The sequence below is a fragment of the Bos grunniens genome, chromosome 22 (genome assembly GCF_055505025.1).
Source record: "Bos grunniens cultivar Pamir isolate PY7600 chromosome 22, Bosgru_T2T1.0, whole genome shotgun sequence".
NCBI classification, from domain to species: Eukaryota; Metazoa; Chordata; class Mammalia; order Artiodactyla; family Bovidae; genus Bos; species Bos grunniens.
In genome coordinates this window covers 6,164,887-6,187,767 of record NC_141186.1, presented here as the reverse complement: position 1 = coordinate 6,187,767, position 22,881 = coordinate 6,164,887, and the positions used below count along the sequence as shown (strand labels likewise).

The 22,881-nt window shown below is 41.7% G+C and overlaps 2 long non-coding RNA genes across 5 annotated transcripts in view; one reads left to right on the top strand and one right to left on the bottom strand.

Moving 5' to 3' along the window:
* Positions 1 to 735: 735 nt before the first annotated feature.
* On the bottom strand, positions 736 to 16,541 carry LOC147347958 (uncharacterized). 2 transcript variants are annotated; one of them, XR_015150857.1, is made up of 4 exons: positions 16,440 to 16,541; positions 16,289 to 16,332; positions 1,971 to 2,151; positions 736 to 1,123 (listed from the first exon to the last, which is right to left on the bottom strand). It is a non-coding gene; the product is annotated as an uncharacterized LOC147347958 (long non-coding RNA). The 2 variants fall into 2 exon arrangements; XR_015150856.1 differs by lacking the exons at positions 736 to 1,123; positions 16,440 to 16,541 and having other exon boundaries at positions 16,289 to 16,427.
* The window catches only part of LOC147347956 (uncharacterized), a 92,333-nt gene continuing 85,927 nt past the window's right edge, over positions 16,476 to 22,881 (top strand). Inside the window, exon 1 of one of the 3 annotated variants that reach the window (XR_015150859.1) lies at positions 16,476 to 16,614. This is a non-coding gene — a long non-coding RNA (uncharacterized LOC147347956). Of the gene's footprint in view, positions 16,615 to 18,980; positions 19,125 to 22,881 lie in introns of those variants that run through there. The other 2 variants (XR_015150858.1, XR_015150861.1) reach the window with 2 other exon arrangements.

Here is a 22,881-nt window from a genome sequence, read left to right as displayed (position 1 = left end):
TGTTGTCTGTTCTTCTCCATTAAAATGTTGCTTCCTTGAGATCAGGGACCAGGCCATGCCATGCGCACCATCACCTCTCGTGTCTCGTGTTCTGCTCTGGTGATATGTGCAGGACGCTGAGCAGGCTGTCTGCATCGAAAGGGTAAAGTGAGATCCTTTCCTTCTACGCCTTTCATACGCTCTCCTCTCCATGACATTGTTTGTCAAGAACACCAGATGACTGGCCGTGGAAACAGAAATCTATGTCTTGGAAGCACACAGCAAGAGACAGGCTAGAGACAGGATGTTACAGGATAAAGCAACCTGGATAGCTTCCTCGTGTGCTAACGACAGATTTGTGTTCAAAACAAGTCTATACTGGCCTTTCGGGGGCTTGATTCTAGAATTCCTGATGTAAAACTTTCCTGCCAACCAGGAATGTCTTCTTCCTCTCCCTTCCTGAAACGGTTCATTTTTTTTTTTATTTTTTTATTCATGGCATCCCTCTGCAAGACAGAAAGTCTGACTCTCATTCCCACATTCTCACCCTAGGCCCTGACTTCCAAAAGGAGCTTCAATAACATTTTTATATTTCCAAGTAGATATTTTGATTTGAATAGGACAAGCCTCCACTTGGACACATTAATTGCCTAAATATGGACAGCTGATTTGTTCTTTTCATAGTTCATAATTTCTGAGAGCAACTGGTTGACCACATAACTATGCATGTAAAGATGAATACTACTGATGGCTATATGACTGCTTCATTAGTATTTTATTTTGCTTCTATTTTTATTTATATTTTGTTAGTTTACATTTTATCTTCTCTATTTAATTTTATATATTTTTTAATCTTATTTTATTTTTGGTGGCTTAAAATAACAGAACTTTATTCTCTCACTGTAGAGAATTCATCAGAAGGCCAGAGGCCAGAAGTCTGAAGTCAGGTGCTGGCAGGGCCATGCAGGCGGTAGGGAGATCCCTTCCTTGTCTGCTCCTAGTTGGTGGCAGTTGTCAGCAACCCCTAGTGTTCCCTGCTGTGTTGATACATTACTCCAATCTCTGCTTGCATCCTCAGCATGGTATTTTTTCGGTGTGTCTCACCGTTGCTATGTCTTCATATGGTCTTCTTTTTTCTCTATTTCTTAAAACAATTTGTAAGAAAATTTTAAGGGTTACACTCCAGTTACAGTTATTACAAAATATTCCCTTATTCCCTGCATTGTACATCAGTGTAGCTTATTTTATACAGAATAGTTGTACCTCACACTCCTGCATCCCTACATTGCCCCTCCCGACTTCCCCACTGATAACCACTGGTTTGTTCTCTATCTCTGTGAGTCTGCTTCTTTTTGGTTCTTCTTATGTTCACTAGAATGCTGCATTTTTAGATTCCATATATAAGTGATATCACACAGTATTTGTCTTTGCCTGACTTACTTGGCTTAGGACAGTGCCCTCCAACAAAATGAGAAACAACAAACCCATAAAACAATTCTTGGCTGAACCTACACAGGTCTGTGTGCCCATGTTTCTAACATTTTGTAACAACATCCAGTTACTTTCTTTCTGCTTGTCAGTGTCATTGTTTCGCGGTCAGTGTGTTTATGCCAGAGGTTTTTTTCTTTCTAGAGAATTTGTTGGGGATCAGCATGAGACCTGAATAGTCACAGGTCAAACAGGATACAGGACAGTGTAAGTCACAGGGCCTTGCCTGCAAACAGAGGGGAAGGAAAGAGGAAGTGGAGCCGTAAACACAGGTACACAGAGCCCAGTCGTCAAGCCAACGATCGGGCCATAAGGAAACAAAGCTTGTTGTGAAGCTAAGACTGGGATATGACACTGGTCGACATGAAGATCAGAAAAACAACAATAAAGAAGAAAATGTCCTGCTGAGGACTTTGGAAAATGGGCTGCACATCGTGCTTTTTATTCTTCAATTTGTCCAACCTTGCATTCATTGAGCAATCAGGTGTTTACTGAGCACTTACTTTGTTTCATCTTGATGCTTAGGTCTTAAACTCTTCGGTGTTAAACTCTTTGTATATAATTCAGTGACTTTCCCAAAAGGTGCTGGCAGTTGAACCATTTTGCAACCTCGAAAGTTTCTCTAATAGATAGCCTTCTTAGCCTTCTAACTTTCTTTGCTGCTTTAGATCCTTAGTTGTGGAGCTGGAGCAGAAGAGAAAAGGGGAGAAGAGGGAACATGGTGTTGGGGTTACAGTGCAGTTGGGATGAATGGACCGGACACTGCCTGGGGATGGGGAAGGGGGAGTGTCTGTGTGGGTTAATTCTACCACGAACTCAGGCGAGTCTTGGATAAGGAAGTTAACATCCTGTGGTCCCAAGAGCTTCTCCGATAGGTTTAGCAACAGGTACTCTTTGATAGCAGGGATGTCCAAAGGCAAGGTTGTTTTAAGAGCTTTCAGTGGCTTTTGCCTACTATTTCTTCCTGCTTTCCATATTCTGGGCATAAAGTAGAATTAAACCTCCTGGTCCCCTGTGGTTGTTGGGACCATATGGCTTATCTCTGTCCAACGAACTGAGATGAAAGTCTCCTGAGTTGCAGCATTTAGCAGGAGGTGTGAGACCTTCCTAAGCACTGTTTTCCCTCTGCCACTGGTATCCAGCGATGATGAAATTGGTGGTTGCTCTGTCAGCCTGGATCCTGGGGTAAAGAGATTTGGGAGCGGCCCCCGCACCGTTCCCTTCCCACCCCTACCATCTGACCCCTGATATACAGGGAATGTGAATGAGAAAAAACTTTGTTGTTAAGTAGGTACTAAGATTTTGGATTGTTTGTTACCAAGCTGCATCTAGCCCATACATTCTTAAGAGGAACTATATCACTTCCATGGAGGTAAAAACTGGCTCTTGGGATGAGTGAAAATATAGTCCATGCATACTGTAAATAAACAAATATATAAAGTATCTGTGGTAATGAAATTTCATGGGGGGATTTAAGAAAAAAAAAGTCTGAAAAAGACTCCCTGGGGAGGCGATAATGAACAATAGTTTGAGAAAACTGATTTGGCTTATCCTGAGTGATATAGTTATGAAGAACATAGTCTTTTAAAAAAAAATTGAAGTATAGTTAATTTACAATATTGGGTTAGTTTCAGGTGTACAGTAAAGTGATTCAATTATATATATTTTTCCATTATAGGTTATTACAAGATACTTGAATATAGTTTCCTGTGCTATATAGTAAATCCTTGTTGTTTACCTACTTTATGTATAGTAGTTTGTATTTAATTCTATACTAACTTAACTCCCTCTTTCCTCTTTGAAGGTGAAGGTGAAGTCACTCAGTGGTGTCCGACTCTCTGCGACCCCGTGGACTGTAACCTACAAGGCTTCTCCGTCCATGGGATTCTCAAGGCACGAGTACTGGAGTGGTTTACCATTTCCTTCTCCAGGGGATCTTCCCGACCCAGGGATCGAACCCGGGTCTCCCGCATTGGAGGCAGATGCTTTAACCTCTGAGCCACCAGGGAAGCCCCCTTTCCTCTTTGGTAGCTATAAATTTGTTTTCTAGGTCTGTAAATCTGTTTCTGCTTTGTATATAGATTCATTTGTATTATTTTTCAGATTCCACAAAAAGTAATATCACATAGTATTTGTCTTTCTCTGACTTACTTCATTAAGTATAATGTTCTTTAGGTTCATCCATGATGCTGCAATGGCAATATTTCATTCTCTTTTATTCCACTGTGTGTGTGTGTGTGTATGTATATAGACATACATATACACACATCACATCTTAGTCAATCATCTGTTGGACACTTGGGTGATCCCCATGTCTTGGCTACTGTAAACAGATGGAATGCACAGTCTCTGTTTCTGTTCCTTTCTGCATCCTTTCTGCCCTTCTATGTCAGCTCTAGAACACTTTTGGTTACCAGTGCCAGGACGAATATATGTTTGAAACTTTTTTAGGACAAGCCGATTCTTAAATTTTTTTCTTTGTCCCCGAAAGTACTTTTGAATATCCAGGCACATTCTTAATTTTTGGCTTGAAAAAAATGTTTGATTTACCCCAGGGCCTTCATGGTCACTTGACTTATCTTGACTAGAAAGGTTCTTAAAATTTTCTTAATGTTCTTTTATGGGAGATGAGAAAGGGACAGTCAGGGTCAGTTTGTGTCTGGGGAGTTTCCAGAGTTCTTCTTGCCTTGAGGAATAGTGAAGGAAGAAGCACATTTAATTTTTTGGTTAAGACACTGAGAATGTTTGGGCTTAGGGTAGAAAAGGAAACAGATACAGCTTTTTCCGTCCTTGCATGCATGTATGCACAGTAGCTTCAGTCATGTCCTACTGTTTGTGACTTTAGGGACTGTAGCCCACCAGGCTCCTCTGTCCATGGGATTCTCCAGGCAAGAATACTTGAGTGGGTTGCCATGGCCTTCTTCAGGGGATCTTCTCGACTCAGAGACTGAACTACATCACAGCAGATTCTTTACTGCTGAGCCACCGGGGAAACTCTTTTCTCTCCTTAAGACCTGACTAAAAAAGGCTTCTCAGTTGAGCGGGGAGATGCTGAGTACTAGCTCTGTGAGTAGACAGAGGAGCCAGATACCCATGGGGGCATTTCTGGACAGACTATCTCCCCAACCCGAGAACATGGGCTTCTGCAAGATAAAGTAAAGAAACCAATATAAATGAGCGCCTATGACTCAAAGCTATTAAACCAGCAGTCCCCAACCTTTTTGGCACCAGGGACTGGTTTCGTGGAAGACAGTTTTTCCACAGATGTGGGTGGGGCTGGGGGGGATGGTTTCAGCATGATTCAAGCACATTATATTTCTCGTGCACTTGATTTCTGTTACGGTCACATCAGCTCCAATTCAGATCATCAGGCAGATCCTGAAGGTCGGGGATCTCTGTATTAAACAACTCAATGAGAAGTAAGACTTCTTCTGGGGAGAAGTTCAATAGAACAGTCAGCACCCAGACAGGAGTGACAGGGACCCAGTCAGAGCGTGACACCATGACGGTGAGCTTCTGCTTCTCTGACTGATCTCGTGAGACTCCAGGTGACCCCTGGCATATACTCAGTGCTTAGTAAAGCTGTTTTTTAATGAATGCACACATGAGGGAGTAGCCGTCATCAACCACAATGATTCCCAGGGAAAATAGCTGGGCTGTGACGACATCCTTCCCTGGAAGCAAGGGTGGAGCATTCCTTGAGGGAACCGCCCCTTGTGCCCCCTTCTTTTTTCCTCTCTTTGTCTAGTATTTCCAGTAAATAGGCATATTTTCTCTTTTAACCTCCCCATCGTTGGGTGCTTAATTTGAACAGTCCTCCTGAATATCAACTTCTTTAGCTAAATTTGGGAGGTCTTCTAACAGTTCCTCTGTTCTTTATCCTGTTATTTGACACATCCTTGCTACTCTAAGTGTGGTTTTTGGACCAGCAGAATCAGCCTTACCTGAAAGCCAGTTTGAAATGCAGAATCTCAGGCCTGACCCAAGACCCACTGAATCAGAATCTATGTTTTATGAAGATCCCCAGGGGGTTCATCTGACAATCAAAGTTTGAGAGGCTCTGCTGAAAATGATTATCAGTTCAGTTCAGTCGCTCAGTCGTGTCTGACTCTTTGCAACCCCATGAATTGCAGCATGCCAGGCCTCCCTGTCTATCACCAACTCCTGGAGTTCACTCAAACTCACATCCATCCAGCCATCTCAGCCTCTGTCGTCCCCTTCTCCTCTTGCCTCCAATCCCTTCCAGCATCAGAGTCTTCCAATGAGTCAACTCTTTGCATGAGGTGGCCAAAGTATTGGAGTTTCAGCTTCAGCATCAGTCCCTCCAATGAACACCCAGGACTGATCTCCTTTAGAATGGACTGGTTGGATCTCCTTGCAGACCAAGAGACTCTCAAGAGTCTTCTCCAACACCACAGTTCAAAAGCATCAATTCTTCGGTGCTCAGATTTCTTCACAGTCCAACTCTCACATCCATACATGACCACTGGAAAAATCATAGCCTTGACTAGATGGACCTTTGTTGGCAAATTAATGTCTCTGCTTTTTAATATGCTATCAAGGTTGGTTATAACTTTCCTTCCAAGGAGTAAGCGTCTTTTAATTTCATGCCTGCAGTCACCATCTGCAGTGATTTTGGAGCCCCCCAAAATAAAGTCTGATACTGTTTCCACTGTTTCCCCATCTATTTGCCATGAAGTGATGGGACCAGATGCCATGATCTTCATTTTCTGAATGTTCAACTTTAAGCCAACTTTTTCACTCTCCTCTTTCATTTTCATCAAGAGGCTTTTTAGTTCCTCTTTACTTTCTGCCATAAAGGTGGTGTCATCTGCACATCTGAGGTTATTGATATTTCTCCTGGCAATCCTGATTCCAGCTTGTGCTTCCTCCAGCCCAGCGTTTCTCATGATGTACTCTGCATATAAATTAAATAAGCAGGGTGACAATATACAGCCTTGACGTACTCCTTTTCCTATTTGGTACCAGTCTGTTGTTCCATGTTCAGTTCTAACTGTTGCTTCCTGACCTGCACACAAATTTCTCAAGAGGCAGGTCAGGTGGTCTGGTATTCCCATCTCTTTCAGAATTTTCCACAGTTTATTGTGATCCACACAGTCAAAGGTTTTGGCACAGTCAATAAGGCAGAAATAGATGTTTTTCTGGAACTCTCTTGCTTTTTCCATGACCCAGCGGATGTTGGCAATTTGATCTCTGGTTCCTCTGCCTTTCCTAAAACCAGCTTGAACATCTGGAAGTTCACGGTTCACGTATTGCTGAAGCCTGGCTTGGAGAATTTTGAGCATTACTTTACTAGTGTGTGAGATGGATGGATTTGTGTGGTAGTTTGAGCATTCTTTGGCATTGCCTTTCTTTGGGATTGGAATGAAAACTGACCTTTTCCAGTCCTGTGGCCACTGCTGAGTTTTCCAAATTTGCTGGCATATTGGGTGCAGCACTTTCACAGCATCATCTTTCAGGATTTGAAATAGCTCAACTGGAATTCCATCACCTCCACTAGCTTTGTTCATAGTGATGCTTTCTAAGGCCCACTTCACTTCACTTTCCAGGATGTATGGCTCTAGGTGAGTGATCATACCATCTTGATTATCTTGGTAGTGAAGTTTTTTTTGTACAGTTCTTATGTGTATTCTTGCCACCTCTTCTTAAAGACCGTGTATTATGTCGTATAATTAATATAACCATAGGAGAAAGGAAAGACTGTGTAAATAAGTAATCATTCACATCTATGAGGTAGAAAAAGAAAGCATTGTGTGAAGGGATGCCCCCACAGACTCCTACAACCTACATCTAGTGAATCAGCCACGGACCCCTCAACCTTGGAGGCGAGATGTCCCCACTGGATATGTTGTTCATGATACTGACTGCTTTAGAAACGGAGCTGGTCCATGTCTTTGTGTGACCATCTAGTAAGAAGGGGATTTGCCCTTTTCTTCCTTTTAAATCCACTGCTCCAAAACCACTGGTTTTGAAAAGGTTAATGACAAATCAGATAGAACCTTTCTTAAGAGTTAGACTCCTTAATATAAGGGATACATATTTTATTTGGAATCCATTTTATGATCAGAACATTTTCTTAATGGAATAGTTTATTGTCCACCTGAGTGCAAGAACTCCTCAGGGACCAGGTGTCATCTTGTAGGAATTTATAAATGTTCATCACAGACCTGTGAATGTGATACTTTACAGCATGGCGGCTCTCAAACTTGGATGTGTATCAGAATCTCCTGCAGAGCTCTTTAAAATACAGGCTTCCTGCTCCATCCCCAGTTTCTGACTGAGAAAGTCCAGTGCGGTCCAACACTTTGCATGCCTAGCAGTTCCCAGGTGATGCTGGGAACTTCTAGGCATGCAAAGTGTTGTTTGGCCCAGCCACTCTGCAAACCAATGTGATGGAGAAACTTCAAAAATACTGGGACTCGCTCATTAAAGTGGTTGATCTCTGTCTGGCTCAAGAGAAAGCTTCAAGCCTTTGGCTTGATTTCACATACATTATCACATTTTGCTTGTTATTGCAACTTCAGTCCAGGAATTCATATTTCTCTGAGGGGAGAGTCTGAGAGAGGCTGTAAGTTATTCCCTGAACTCTCTCTTCTCTTTGCCTATAGTAGTAGAAGCCCTGCTATTTAGCTGGGCATCTGGCTTCCCAGAAAAGTGACTACATTTCCTTGCCTTCCTACACCTAGACATGACCATGTGACTAAGCTGTAGTCAGTTATACATGGGCAGGAGTGATGTGTGTAATCTGGGTCATGCCTTAAAGGGAAAGGACAATTTTTAAAAATGCAAGTTAACTTTATTTTGCTTTTAATTTTGTGGCTGTGCCACACACATGTGGGTGGGGTCTTAGCCACTAGATCACCATGGAAGTCCCAAAAGGACATCTCTCATTCTCCTTTCTCCATCTTGCTGCCTGAATGTGGGTATGATAGGTGCCATTTTGGACCAAGAGGAAAATCCAACCAGATATGCTAGAGGAAAAAGAAAACTGGGTGCCTGACAAAATGAAGCTACCATACCATCCTGGACTGCTAGTGTCTGAATTGTTAGGCTGGAAATAATCATCTTTTTTATAAAAGCCATTGTTATTTTGAGTCTATGACACAGAAGCCCAACTAATATTCTCACTAGTGTCAGAGAATAGTGTGACAGTTCTATTTACTGGAAAGACTCTATTTACTTTTGAAGATTTTTCAGGATGTGGAACCATGAAAGAGTTTGGAAGAATAGCACAGAGACCTTATTGTTTGTTTTGTTGGCTTTTTTATCTTTATGTATTCAGAAGGGAAAAAAAATACCTGCCCACTTAAAAAAATCATTATGAAAAAGAGAAAGATGAAGCTTATGGAGAAAAAGGTCTTAAGAGGCTTAATGTTAATCCAGATCAAATATCACAGAAACAGGATATGAACACAACCCATCTATTATCTTCATTCTTTCCAGGCCAAGAGCAGTGGTTAAAGAGTAAATCTATAGGACTGTCAAAGGAGGGAAATATCATAGTCTCAGTATACTGTGACTTGAGGGGAAAACTGGAATAAAATCGTTCATGATACCCTCATGCATGAAATAAAAAAAATTAGCATTGGAGTTCACTGTGGTTAGACAGAATTGTGTCTGTTTGATCAACTATACTTTTAATATTGATTCATGTTGGCATTTTAACTAAAGGTATGATTCAAGCCATGTTTGACTGTAAAGCACAGAAAACCTAACTAATAGTGGTTTAAGGAACATCCCAGGTAGTCCAGAGGCTAAGACTCCAGGCTTCCAATGTAGGCGGCCCAAGTTGGATCCCTGGTCAGGGAACTAGATCCCACATTCTGCAACTAAGAGTTCGCATGCTGCAACTAAAGATCCCACATGCCTCAATGAAGACTGAGGATCCTGTGTGCTTCAGTGAAGATCTAATGAAGCCAAATAAATAAATACTTTAAAAATTACTGGCTTAAGCAATAAAGACAGTTATTTCTCATAATGAGAACTCTAGCTATAGCCACAATAGTCCAAAGTTTCTCCATCTTAATATTGCTTCTGCCTTTAGTTTGTCAGCTCATGGTCACAAGACAGCTGCTATGGCTCCAGGCATCAAAATCACATTCAAAGGTAGAAATAATGGAATAATCAGTGTTAAGAGAGGACGCCTTAGACTGACTTTGCTTTTTTTAAGAAAATGGGAGCAGAATATTTCCCGATGCTCCTTCCTCCTTGTTGATGTCTCTTTATGCCTCACTAGCCACAACTAGCTATACAAAAGTTGGCATAGTGGCTTTGTGGCTTTTCTCAGCCTCTATAATTAAAAGAGAGCAAGGAATAAGAAAGTTTGGAGAAATGGCTATTGGATGAGCTGACCAGTTATGTCTGACACACTGAGAAAGAGGACTGTAGAGTATTTGTAGGGTTTTCTGGGGGCTAACAGGGACAGACCATTTATTAACAAGTTGAAAAAAGGCATGACAGTCATAATCACAGTATTTTCAAATGACACCTGGTGAGGTCAGTTAATACCTTGGATGACAGAATTTGGTTTAAAAATTGTATTTTTCTCCAAAGTTAAGAACTATATGTGCAGATGAAACACAATTACCTCAGCACAGTGGCACACCTAACTCAATATCAGTTAATAAGTGGAAAAAGCCACTGGGGTTTATGCTGATCATGGATTTCAATATGAGTCACCGAGGAAGAGCATCTGTTTACAGGAATAAAAATACACAAATTTTAACTTAGTTCCAGAAAAATGTTCTCCTTTCTTGTAACTATCTCTGCTTCTACTATTCACTTTTTCATTCATTCAGGACAGTTTTATCGAACGTGCAGGATACAGTGCCAAGCACTAGACATACAACAATGCAAAAAACAGGAAACAAGCAACTATTCAGAGTGGGTTAATTAGAAAGCATGACAAACCCTACAGAAGCAGAGTCAAGGAGACTATGAAACTGGACAAGTGGAGGTTCTGACCTGGCCTTGCGGATGCAGGATAGTTGCTGTGAGAAAGTGGTAATTCTGCTGACTCTAGGAGGATGAGAGAAATTGGCCCAGCAGATTCACCAGGAGAAAGCAGAGAAAATGAGCTGCAGAGAAAAATGAGCCCTTCTGAAGGTGCTGGGGGAGGAGCAGGGTGAGACAGGGGAGGGGGCCTAGGAATAAAACCACACCTCAAACTGGACTTAAGCCCACAATAATTCAACTGAAACTGTACAACTTATCTTAGGACTTAAAGAAGCTCAGGTTCTAAGTGTCTTGGTGCAGAAGAAATTAAGTGAGAGGAAAAATGATGGGTGAGAACTAAATTTATTAAACCAAGGCAAAGTGGAGAAGAAAAGACAACCTTCCTCCTCTTCCTTTGTAAAGATGTTACAAAAAATGAGGTGCAAGAGAATGGTCATGTTGCAGTCTCCAGTGGGTTCCTGGGACAGGCCACCAAGTGAGGGTCCTGGACTTCAGGCAGGAAAAATTCAAGGGTGAGTGGTAGTAGAGAGAAAGCAGAGACACATATTCCATGGGGAGAATGTGGTCCATCTCAGGGGAGAGGTGGCCTCAGGGCATGGGGTCCCCTTGGAAACTGACAGCAGCCCTAGGCATGGGGATGGTTAGTTTTCACAGGCTGGCTAATTCCATAAGCTAACAAGTGGGAGGAGTTTTCTATCTTGGAGAAGCAGTGGGGACTGCCAGGAACTGGGGCACCACCCACTTCTGTGCCTTTTCTGGGTGGCCTTGGAACTGTTATGGTGCCTGTGGGTGTGTCATTTAGCATGATAATGTAATGAGTACATAATGAGGCTTAAGGTCTACCAGTAGACAAATCTTCTACCATCTTGGGCCTGCTAGGTTCTAACCAGTGTATGTCACATCCTGCATGGCTTTGTCCTACTTTTAAAAGTTGTACCCCGCCCTCTTCCCTTCAGTTTCAAAGTCAAACCTCTTTGACTTGACCTTGGGGATGCAGGATGGTTAGTATGAGGTGAGGAAGCGGTAATTCTGCTAATACTGAAAGGATGAAGGAAATTGACTCAGCAGATTCACTGGGAGAAAGCAGGCGCTTGCAGAGAAAATGAGCCCTTCTGAAGGTGTTGACATGAGGAGCTGGGCGAGCTGGAGGAAACGCAAGTTCTGTGTGGTTTTCGGAGTACACCTAGGGGGCGGGAGGCATCTAGAGATGAGGCCGCAGAGGTGGGCTGTGTGGGCCATGATAGGATGGCAGTCTTTATCCTAAACGCATTAGAAGGCATTGCTTTGTCTTGCAGAGACCTACCCTGGCTAGTGCATACAGAATGAACTGGAGGGGTCAAAAATGGGTTCGGAGAAACTGGATAACAACATAGTGCCATTTTGGACAGAGAGATGCTGGCAGCTGGGACTTTAGGGGCAGAAGAAGGCAGAAGTATTTTGGATTTGAAGATGCAGTAGACAGGAAGTGAGGACAGGGAGGTTTCAAAACTGACTCCTCATGTTCTGATTTTTGAAATGGAGTAGATGGACCTACACTCACTGAGAAAGTTTTACTGAAAGTGGGGTCCAGCTCCTCACTGCTTTAAGCCAGTGGAAAGGAAAGTCTGATAAGGAAAGTTGAGGCCAGCAACTGGGGAGGAGGGTAAAATATGTCCTGTCCAAAGGCTAATTCCCCACCTCTGACAATCAGTGGGCAAGAGCTTTTATAGGAGGAGTCATCTTTCTTCAAAAAAAATTTTATTGAAATATACTTAATTTTTAATGCACTAATTCCTGCTATACAGCAAAGTGACTCAGTTTTACCCATGGTGCTAGTGGTAAAGAACCCACCTGCCAATGCAGAAGATGTAAGAGACATGGGCTCGATCCCTGGGTTGGGAAAAATAGGCATGGCAACCCACTCAAGTATTCGGAGAATCCCATGGATGGAGGAGCCTGGTGGGCTATAGTCCATGGGGTCACAAAGAGTTGGACATGACTGAAGTGACTTACCACATACACATATACACACATATATATTCTTTTTTATATTCTTTTCCATTGTGGTTTATCACAGAATATGGAATATAGTTCCTTGTGCTATATAGTAGGACCTGTTTATCCATTCTAATAGTTTGCCCCTGCTAATCCCAAATTCCCAATCCTTCCCTCCTCTACCCTCCAACCTTGGCAACCACAAGCCTGTTCTCTGTATCTGTGAGTCTGTTTTTGTTTCATAGATATGTTGATTTGTGTCATATTTTAGATTCCACATCTAAGTGATATCACATGGTATTTGTTTCTCTTTCTGACCTACTTTATTTAGTACGATCATCTCTAGGTCCATCCATGTTACTGCAAATGGCATTCTTTCTTTTCCTTTTATGCCTAAATAGTAGTCTATGGTATACATGTACCACATCTTTGTCATCCATTCATCTGTTGATAGATATTTAGGTTTTTCCATGTCTTGGCTATTGTGAATAGTGCTGCTATGAATATTGGGGGGCATGTATCTTTTTGAATGACAGCTTTGACAGTATTTTGAAATTGGTCATGTAGTGGTCTGATTGGCATCATCTTGATTATTTTAAATACAGTTAATATTTAGTTCCAGGGTTGTTCTCATTTCTTTGAGGCCAGTTCTCAGAATTGTGGCAGCTTATGTCATGGCTACCATCTGGTCACTATGTAGCTAGCTTTTTCTACCTGGTGGGGGTTGGTTTCAGTATCTATAAGACAGCTCAAAGGATATGGCTCAGAATATTACCTATGGCCCTTGAGGAGGAACTAAAAGTCCCTGATTTTATTAAATGACTATACTATTTTGTCCTGTTTGACTGCTTTCCTTTGCTTCTGCATTTCCCCCCACTTCTCTGATTAAACTTGAGCGAGGGTGTGAAAGTCGCTCAGTCATGTCCAGCTCTCTGCGACCCCAAGGACTACACAGTCCATGGAATTCTCCAGGTGAGAATACTGGAGTGGGTAGCCTTTCCCTTCTCCAAGAGATCTTCCCAACCCAGGGATCAAACCCAGGTTTCCCGCATTGCTGGAGAATTCTTTACCAGCTGAGCCACAAGGTAAGCCCCTGATAAAACTTATCTTTCGGTTAAAGTTTTTCCACAGACAAAAGGCAGGCCAAAGACATGGGAGGTAAAGACCATAAGGTCCTGCTCCATTTCAATTCCCCCTTTTCTTGAAATCTCCTCAATTTTGAGGAGGAATGGGTATTGAACAAGAAACAGAATCAAGCTTTTGATAGAGAAGTTAATCCTAAACTTGGCAGAGGAACTCGATTTTAGTTCCATTTCTGTTTCAATATTCCCCAAGTCGTTGAGGGTGTTGACTGCTCTGGTTACTTTCTGCTGAAATGGGATGCAGTCCTACCTAATTTGGGGAATGGACACAGAATTGGAAATAATTTCAAGTTCCAAGTTTAGCATCCATATTTTGTATTGTGAAAACATTACCTCTCTTTGGTTACCTTGTCACAGCACTTAGACAAATGCTTGAAAATTAGTAGACATATTACAATGAGGATAACAACCAAAATGCATCTTTGAATTATTCTCTGAAGTTATTTTTCCCTAATGGTTGAAGCAGACGTACAATGTATGTATGTGAGTGTTGCTTATTATTGTTTTTCAATTTTTGATTTACAGTGTTACAATGTGTGTTTAATAGGCCACCAGGAGGCTGTTTGGTTAGCCTAAACTTCAACTTAAATCATGTATAGACCAGAATGACTTTCCCATACCTCAATATGTGAAATTTCCCTTCATCATTTTCCCCTTTTATTAATAAGGGCAAATCCTTCCACAGAAAACATTGATAAACAACATATTTTTTCATCGTTGCCAGAGTGACTCAGTTTCCTGCTCTGGGGCCATCATAGCCCTTGGTGCTAGGCCAACTTTTTGTTTAAATATTGGCCTAGTTATCCATGTTGGGAGAAAACTAATCACATTTAACAAACAAATACAGAGAAATATGTTGACAGGGAAACATTTCATAGGCATACATTTTATCACTTATGCACAATGTATTGTGCATTTGTACACAAACAATGTATGTGAGCTTTTAGCAGTGAACTTAGAGCCAGAAGCGATACATATCATAAGTAATTATACTCTGTGATAACTTCACGAGACAATTTTCACATCCTGAACACTGGAGTCAAAAATATATTCTGAAGCAAAACAATAGCTTTCTATTAGAATTCTTTAACTTTCTTACCCAGTTCAGCAGTATGGTCTGAAAGTTATCAAATGTGTTCCAAATAATTTAACATACCAAAAATCCTAGGCACTTTAATATTTCTTCTTATTAATAGCTAACTTGGGGCCCTTTGGAATACTCAAAATTAGCTAGAGAAAGAAACTTACAATCTGTTATCAAAAGTAGCTCAATATTCCAGGAAAATTTTGTTCTAATGGGAAGAAAGAAAACCAAATTCCAGTCTCAAACCAGCTTACTATTAATAATTAAGTTCATTTACATAATTAAATCTGATCTTAATTACTCCTGACGACATACAAATTTATTTTCTCAAAGTTCTTTTTTTTTAACAAACCTTATACCACTTTTTGTATCCATATGGTTTTTCCATTATTTTTCCCTATCCAGAAGCAACTGGCTCTATGACAAAATTATCATCATTTTTCTGCAACAAAAACATCTCCATTCTTTATACCTTCTCTCACTTGCAACACATATTCTAGTTGCTTTACACACTGAAATGCTCCCCTTGTCATTTCTAGTAGCTTTAATTACATATTATAATTTTTAGTCCTTAAAGGTCTTAACAAAACCAAGAATCAAGTAATTGAACTATTATACCAGCATTTACTGATTGGTAAACTTAAGAACACATTGCATAACCTCTAAAAACATACATTTTTCCCCCGCATAGCATACGTTCTCTTTAATGTAGTACATGATGCGTGTTTAGTAAACCTAATCATCTTTAGTGATTTTTTAATCTCCAAAGAAGGGTTTCCCAGGCAGCACTAGCAGTAAAGAACGCACTTGCCAATGCTGGAGACATGAGACATGGGTTCGATCACTGGATGGGGACGATCCCCTGGAGGAGGGCATGGCAACCCACTCCAGTATTCTTGCCTGGAGAGTCCGTGGACAGAGGAGCCTGGCGGGCTACAGTCCGTATGGATCTGAAATGACTGAAGAGACTTAAACACCCAAGAAGGCAAAAGTAGGCAAACTTACATTTGTTCAGCAAAGTTTCAGTATTTTATCTTAAAAATTATTTAGATATTCAATTAGTTTTCATAGTTTAACTCAAAAAAAACTGTAAGGTTTTAAGTCACCAAAAATCTTGAAAAGCTGTTTTTAGGTAGACATTCCTGAAACATAATTATTTTCAAAGAGTTTATCCGAAAGCTTTTGATTGCATTTTGGACAATGTTACATATAGATGTATAATATTCAGACAGAGATCTCAAATCAGATATTTCAATAGAGAAGTTATCAGTTTATAAATAATAGTTGGAATAAACTGAATTTACTCACTTGGGTTTACAAGGCTTCTCCCCCCACCTTTTTTACGCTTTTCTTGAAGTTCTACCAATTAACCTAAAGCTAAATTCTTAGGAGTGGACTGTGTTTGTATTAACATTTCAAGGACATGATTTAAGAGTTAACTTCAAGCTTTCTCCTAGGCATATTTTTGTTCTCTTTGCAGTCAAAATTCTGAAAACAGCATTTCATCTAGCCAGTGTTCTCTAAGTGTACTTCCCAATACAAATGGGCCTCCACATCAGAAACACGTCAGAACCAACTGGCAAAACATTCACATAGCACTTCGAGCTCAAAAGAGAAGTTGCCAGGCGCACATTGCTGAACTTACTGGGTCTGGGAGCTCGTCAGCTTGTCCAGAGGTGTCTTCTCATTCTACCAAGGAAAAGCACATATAGGCAGCCAGTGCTGAGCAGAGGAGAAGCAGGAAGGACCCCCGAAACCAATGCTTTAGGCAGCTGCTAGGAATATCCTCCCCAAACCTCTTCCTGGGGCCAGCGAGGCTCCTCACAGCCTTCCTAGCATGTCGTCACGGCAGCAGCACCAATGGAGAAACCCCCAGGAGCCAGATATCGCGAGAGCACAGCCTCACGTTGGCGCCAAAATCTGTTAGCGAAAGTGAGCCCAGCTGCTTCCCGCTGGAAAGCCAATAAAGAGGTAAGATTAGTGGAAAGAAAAGTTTGCTTTATTTTGGAGGCTGGCAGCCAAGGGCAGGGGGCTCATATCCAAAGGCCGACTCCTCCCTAACCCAATCAGTGGGCAAGAACTTTTATAGGCAGAGGGAACACGCTCCATGTATAAACAGCACAGTCAGCTCTGACGGTCGCCTTGAAACTGGTCGTCGGTAGTCTAACCAGTGTCATCTCGATTGTCTTTATATAGTTAATATTCTGTTCCAGGGTCGGTTTATTCCCATTTCCTTGAGGCCAGTTCTTGGGACTGTGACAACTTACATCATGGCTACAGTCTGGTCATCATGTAGTTATTAGTAACTTCTTCCACCTGGTGGGGTTTCAGTATCTATAAGACAGCTCACAGGATATGCCTCAGAATATTAGCCCTTGAGAAGGAACTAAAGGTCCTTGACTTTGCTTAATGACTAAACTATTATTTTTAATTTTTTGTCCTATTTGACTGCTTTGTTTCTGCATTTTCTCACTTCTCTGATTAAACTTATTCTTTGACTAAAGGTTTTCCACAGACAAAAGATAGGCTGAGGACATGGCGGGGAAGGACTATAGGATCCTGCTCCACTTCAACAAGATATTGACTGTTCTATACAGTAGGACCTTGTTGTTTATCCTTTCTGTATATAATAGCTTACATCTGCTAATCCCATCCTCCACTCTGTCCCCCTTCCTCCTTGACAACCCAAATCTGTTTTATTTTATGTTAGAAAATTTTTTACTTTGCATCTTTATTTTAATTGATGAAACTTTTCCAAAATTCTTTTGACATTCTTTTTTTTATTATTATTCTTTTCCAGTATGGTTTATCACAGGATATTGAATAGAGTTCCCTGTGCCATACAGTGGGACCCTGTTTATCCATCTTATATAGGCTAGTTTGCATCTGCTAACGTCAAACTTCCAACTGGGCCTGGAGCTTAAAAAAAAAAAAGAAAAAGAATTAGACATGGAGAGGAATCAGGGCAAGAAAAGGGGCAGTCCAGGTAGAAGGCACGTGAGAAGAATCAAAGCAGACTTAGGACCAAGTCATGAGCAAACAACTTCCAGGTCTGAGACAGGGAGGTGTATGCTAAGTCACTTCAGTTGTATCAGCCTCTTTGCGACCCTATGGACTGTAGCCTGATAGGCTCCTCTGTCCATGGGATTCTCCAGGCAAGAATACTGGAGTGGGTTGCCATGCCCTTCTGCAAATGACTCAGAGGAGGAGAATTTAGGAAGGGGGACAAAAGTAAGATTTTGGCATCTCAGAAGCCAGAAGAGGTTAGCGTTGCCTGGAGGACACGTTGCCTTAGGCTAGTTTTGATATGGACCCATCTGTTGGACCTGCATGAAATTTAGTGAAGGTATAAACACCAACCCCCGGCCCCCTTACCTGCTCTGCATCTGAAACTGAACTGCCTTTGCCCGCACTTAATCATGTTGAATATTCCCTCTTCTCAATATTTAAATAGTGTAAGTTAACCCTTTGATTCATCTCACTTTGTAAACCAGTCAACCTAAATTACTTTTAGGTGATTATCCCCGCCTCGCCCCCCCCCCCCCACCCCGCCTGCTCCCCGTTTGTGTCACAGTGGCCCTGAATAGAAGACAACTTTCCAACCCTCAGCTCTGGAGGTTTGCATTTCAAAGACCCAGTGGGTGTGCAATCAGTCTGTTTTTTCACTTCCTCCCGCAGAAGAGCAGCCAGGCAGCTCACAGAAAGAGGATAACGATGAGGTGTTGGATGAGGTGTTGACCTCGAGTTGGCCCCGACACACCGTGCATTTCAAAGCAGACTAGGAGACACTTTGAACAAGCCCTCGCTGCTTGTCTCTGTCCTTCCCAGCGCCTCAGGTGGAACTGGAGATGAGCTCCATGAATTGTTAATGCTGATCCGAAATGGGGCTTTCAATAATTCCTGCCCCATTCTCCTCTGGGTGCATATCACACCCCAAAGTAGGACAAAAGGCAGTCCTCAAGAGGAACCCCACAAATGGTCATTGACAAATTAGGAGAGATGAGAAATTGAGGGGCAAAATTCAAGTTTTTAATTTTGAAAAATAACCACATCGTTAATTTTTGTAAACTCACTACTTTTTCATTATAAGTAAGAGTATGTAAATCTTGCCTGATGCTTTTTACCCTTTCTGGCAGTTGGGGATGATTTCTTATGGAGCATTTGGTGTGGAATCATTAATATTTTTAGTTGCTATGGCTAAATAATAGCTTTGCTTGGATGGTGTAGGATTTTGTGTCCTAAAGCATTTTTTTTTTTCAGTTGACAGTATCTTCAAAGTTGCAGAAGTAACTATCTCTGTCTTTTTTCTTTTACTTTAATTTTTTACTGATGTATAGTTGTGTTGCAGGAAGGGGGACCCCTTCCAGGGCCCGAAAGTGGGCTCTTGTCTAACACTCAGAAATGAATTGTCCAAGGAGACACACGTGCTGACAAAGCAAGAGATTTTATTAGGAAGAGGCGCCCCGGTGGAGAGCAGCAGGGTAAGGGAAACGAGGAGAACTGCTCTGACACGTGGCTCACAGTCTTGGGTTTTATGGTGATGGGATTAGTTTCTGGGTTGTCCCATCATTTGATTCAGAATCCTTCCTGGTGGCGCGTGCATTGCTCAGCTAAGATGGACGCCAGCGAGAAAGACTCTGGGAGGTGGTTGGATGTCACCTTTTGACCTTTCCTGAACTCTTCCAGTTGGTGGTGGCTTGTTCGTGTTTCTTACCAGGACCTCCTGTTGTAAAAACAACTCAGGCAAATGGCAACTATGGTGCCTGTCCAGGGTGAGCGGGTTTCAGTCAGTGTGCTTCCCCTAACAGTTGGGCTTCCCTGGTGACTCAGATGGTAAAGAATCCACCTGCAATGTGAGATACCTGGGTTCCATCCCTAGGTTGGGAAGATCCCCTGAAGGAGGGCATGGCAACTTCTTGCCAGGAGAATCCTCATGGACAAAGGAGTCTGGTGGGCTAGAGTTCATGGGGTTGCAGAGTCAGACACGACTGAGTGACTAAGCACACTTAGTTGGTTTACAAGTTTCTGGTGTACAGCAAAGTGATTCAACTACACACTCGCACACGTGCGCACGCTCACGTGCACGTGCACGCGCTCATACACACACACACACACATATATATACTTTTTCAGATTCTTTTCCATTATAGGAAAAGAATTTTTTAGATTCTTTTCCATTCTTTTCCATATAATATTGAATATAGTTCCCTCTGCTATATAGCTGGTCCTTGTTGCTTATCTACTATATATGTGTACATTCAGTCCCTTCAGACTCTTTGTGACCCCGTGGACTATAGCCCACCAGGCTCCTCTGTCCATAGGATTCTCCAGGCAAGAATACTGGAGTGGGTTGCCATGCCCTTCTCTAGGGGGTCTTCTGACCTAGGGATTGAACCTGTGTCTCCTGCATTGCAGGTGAATTCTTTACCAATTGAGCTAGCAGGGAAGCCCATTATAATATATATAACCGTTTGTATCCACTAATACCAAACTCTTAATTTATCCCTCCCTCCTCTTTCGCCTTTGGTAACCGTAAGTTTGTTTTCTATGTCTGTGAGTCTGTTTTTGTTTTATAACAAAGTTCATTTCTGTCATTTTTTAGATTCCACATATGAGTGATATCATATTTGTCTTCCTCTGTCTGACCTATTTAGTATGATCATCTAGGGTCATCCATGTTGCTGCAAGTGTCAACCTTTCATTCTAAAACACTTTAAATGTACACACACACACAAATGCAGAACTACGGCTTACTAACCTTTTTATTTTCAATTTTAGGTTCTTGCTTTGTGTCTGTCACTGACTTTCCACAAATTCTGCCCACCTCCCCTCTTCCTGCTAGGCCCGCCCCCTAACTTCTTGGATGTGTTGTTTCTCCCCTCTGCTACCCACTGTCCTAGCCCTTTCCTTGCTAAATGAATTCTCTCTGGGCACAGTGGCACCTCGCAGAGAAAGAAGAAATAATCAACTGCAGCTGAGAAATATTCCCTAGTGATATTTGCAAGCCTGAAATTTCAGCCTCGTGTCAGGGAGAGAAATGAACGGATTGCTTGTAGGAAGTTTCCCTTTCTAATCCGAAAAAAATGTAAACAGAGAGTACACAGTAAATGATTAAGAAAAAAAGATCATAAGATTTTCTTAATGTTATCAGCACAGGAATCCAGAGTCATAGGGTTTAAAGGACTTTTAGGGGTCATTTAGTTCAATGGAACCTGAATTATTGAAGACAGGTGGTTGTCTATATCTGATTTTAAATGGCCTCCAGGGAAAAATTCCACAGCTTCCCTTGGTAACCAGTTCCAGTCCATAATAACAGTGATGGAAATGAGGCTGGTTAACTCTGAGGTGTCTCACGGCATTGCTGTCAATTAATGAAGAACTGATGGGCAGAACCGCATTGTTTGCATCTGAGTTTTTCTAAGTTTATTCTTCTCTAACCCTCTGATGTCATCCTTCGGTTTACAACCTTGACAGTCCAAAGGCTCTTTCATCCTTGCTTCCTAACCCAGTCCTCTTGCTGTATTTTAAACTAGTTTGTTTTTGTTTGGGCCTTAGGGGAGAAGAGGCTAGCTGGCTCCTTTCTGCTCTGGGTTATCTTTCCTAGACTAAGAAATTGTTATTATTTCAGATCTGTCTACAGTTTGTTCTTTACTGCATACTCAGTGTGATTAGCATTTGTTAGTGGAAGTCACAACAAAGCATGAAGGCAAAGCTGCTCTGGATCTTGCCACACTGATGGCTCACACATTTCACTTGTAGGAACTTCTTTCTAGTACTTGTCCATACATACTGTGTGTGTGTGTCCATATGTGTACTGTGCTAGTTGCTCAGTCATGTCCGACTCTTTGCAACCCCACGGACTGTAGCCTGCCAGGCTCCTCTGTCCATGGGATTTCCCAGGCAAGAATACTGGAGTGTGTTGCTATTTCCTTCTCCCGGGGAACTTCCCAACCCAGGGATAGAACTTGTGTCTCCTGAGTCTCTTGCATTGGCAGATGGATTCTTTACTACCACTGTGCCACGTAGGAAGCCTTGTCCATATGTATACATAATTTTTAATATAACTTTTATTACTTTAATATTCTGTTTTTAAAAATTTAACGTTATATGTGAAGCATTTGTCTTTTCCTCAGAGCTCTTTTATAAATCAGTGCATACAATTAATTCAGTATTAGTTTTTCATGATGTACACAACTATTCTCTTCCTTTTGGGCATTTAAGTAATTTCCAGTTTTTAAAGACAAAGACGTTGGTGCCAAAGCAAATAGTGTTCCTAGCACTCCCCAAAGTTGACATCTGGACACAGAGATGCAAAAAGAGGTCTCTAGAGTCTCACTGAGGCTCAGACTCCAAGTTCTGTTGAAGGTAATGCCCAAAATTTTCCCCAAAGCAGGTGAACCAAATCTCACTAAATGAGCTGCCAACAAGGCCCAAACTCAGTTCAACTCTAGATTCGATACACTCACTGCTGTGCCCTCTCTCCCAGTAGCCCCACCTGCCAGGCTACCCACACATTAGCAGCTGACAGAGCTCTGGGGTTTTTCTGGGGTTAAGTCTTATCAACTTCAGGCTTTATTATTTCCTTGCACACAATTTTGGGCATATAATAAAAATAGCAAGTCATGAGACAAACTAGGAAAATGTGATCAATAAACCAGAAAGAAAAGAGTTGAAAGAATTGATTGACATATAGCACAGAGGTTGGAATTAGCAGATGCAGACTTTTTTGGGGGGGTATGTATGGTTGAATTTATTGAATAACACAGCATAACAAGTAACTAATCTCTAATGATCATATACAAAAAGCAATAGCTAGTTTAGCACCAGATATAGAAATAGCCATTCATGTGAATCAGGCATCTTCATTAGCCCTTAACTACTAATAATTAAGCTTAATTTTACTTTGATTAAAAAGAACCATTTTTTATTGTAGTGGAATTGCTTTAACACTGTTGTGTTGGTTTCTGCTGTACAATGAAGTGAATCAGCTATATGTATACATATATCTGCCCCCCTTCCCCGGACATCCCTCCGCTGCCCACCCTCCCATCCCACCCCTCTGGGTCATCACAGGGACGGAGCTGAGCTCCCTGTGCTGCAGCAGCTTCCCGCTAGCTGTCTGTTTTACACAAGGTGATGTATGTATGATGCTGGTGTATATGTCAGTGCTGCTCTCCCAACTCGTCCCGCTCTCCGCTCCCCCGCACCACATCCACTTGTCCACTCTCTATAGCAGCT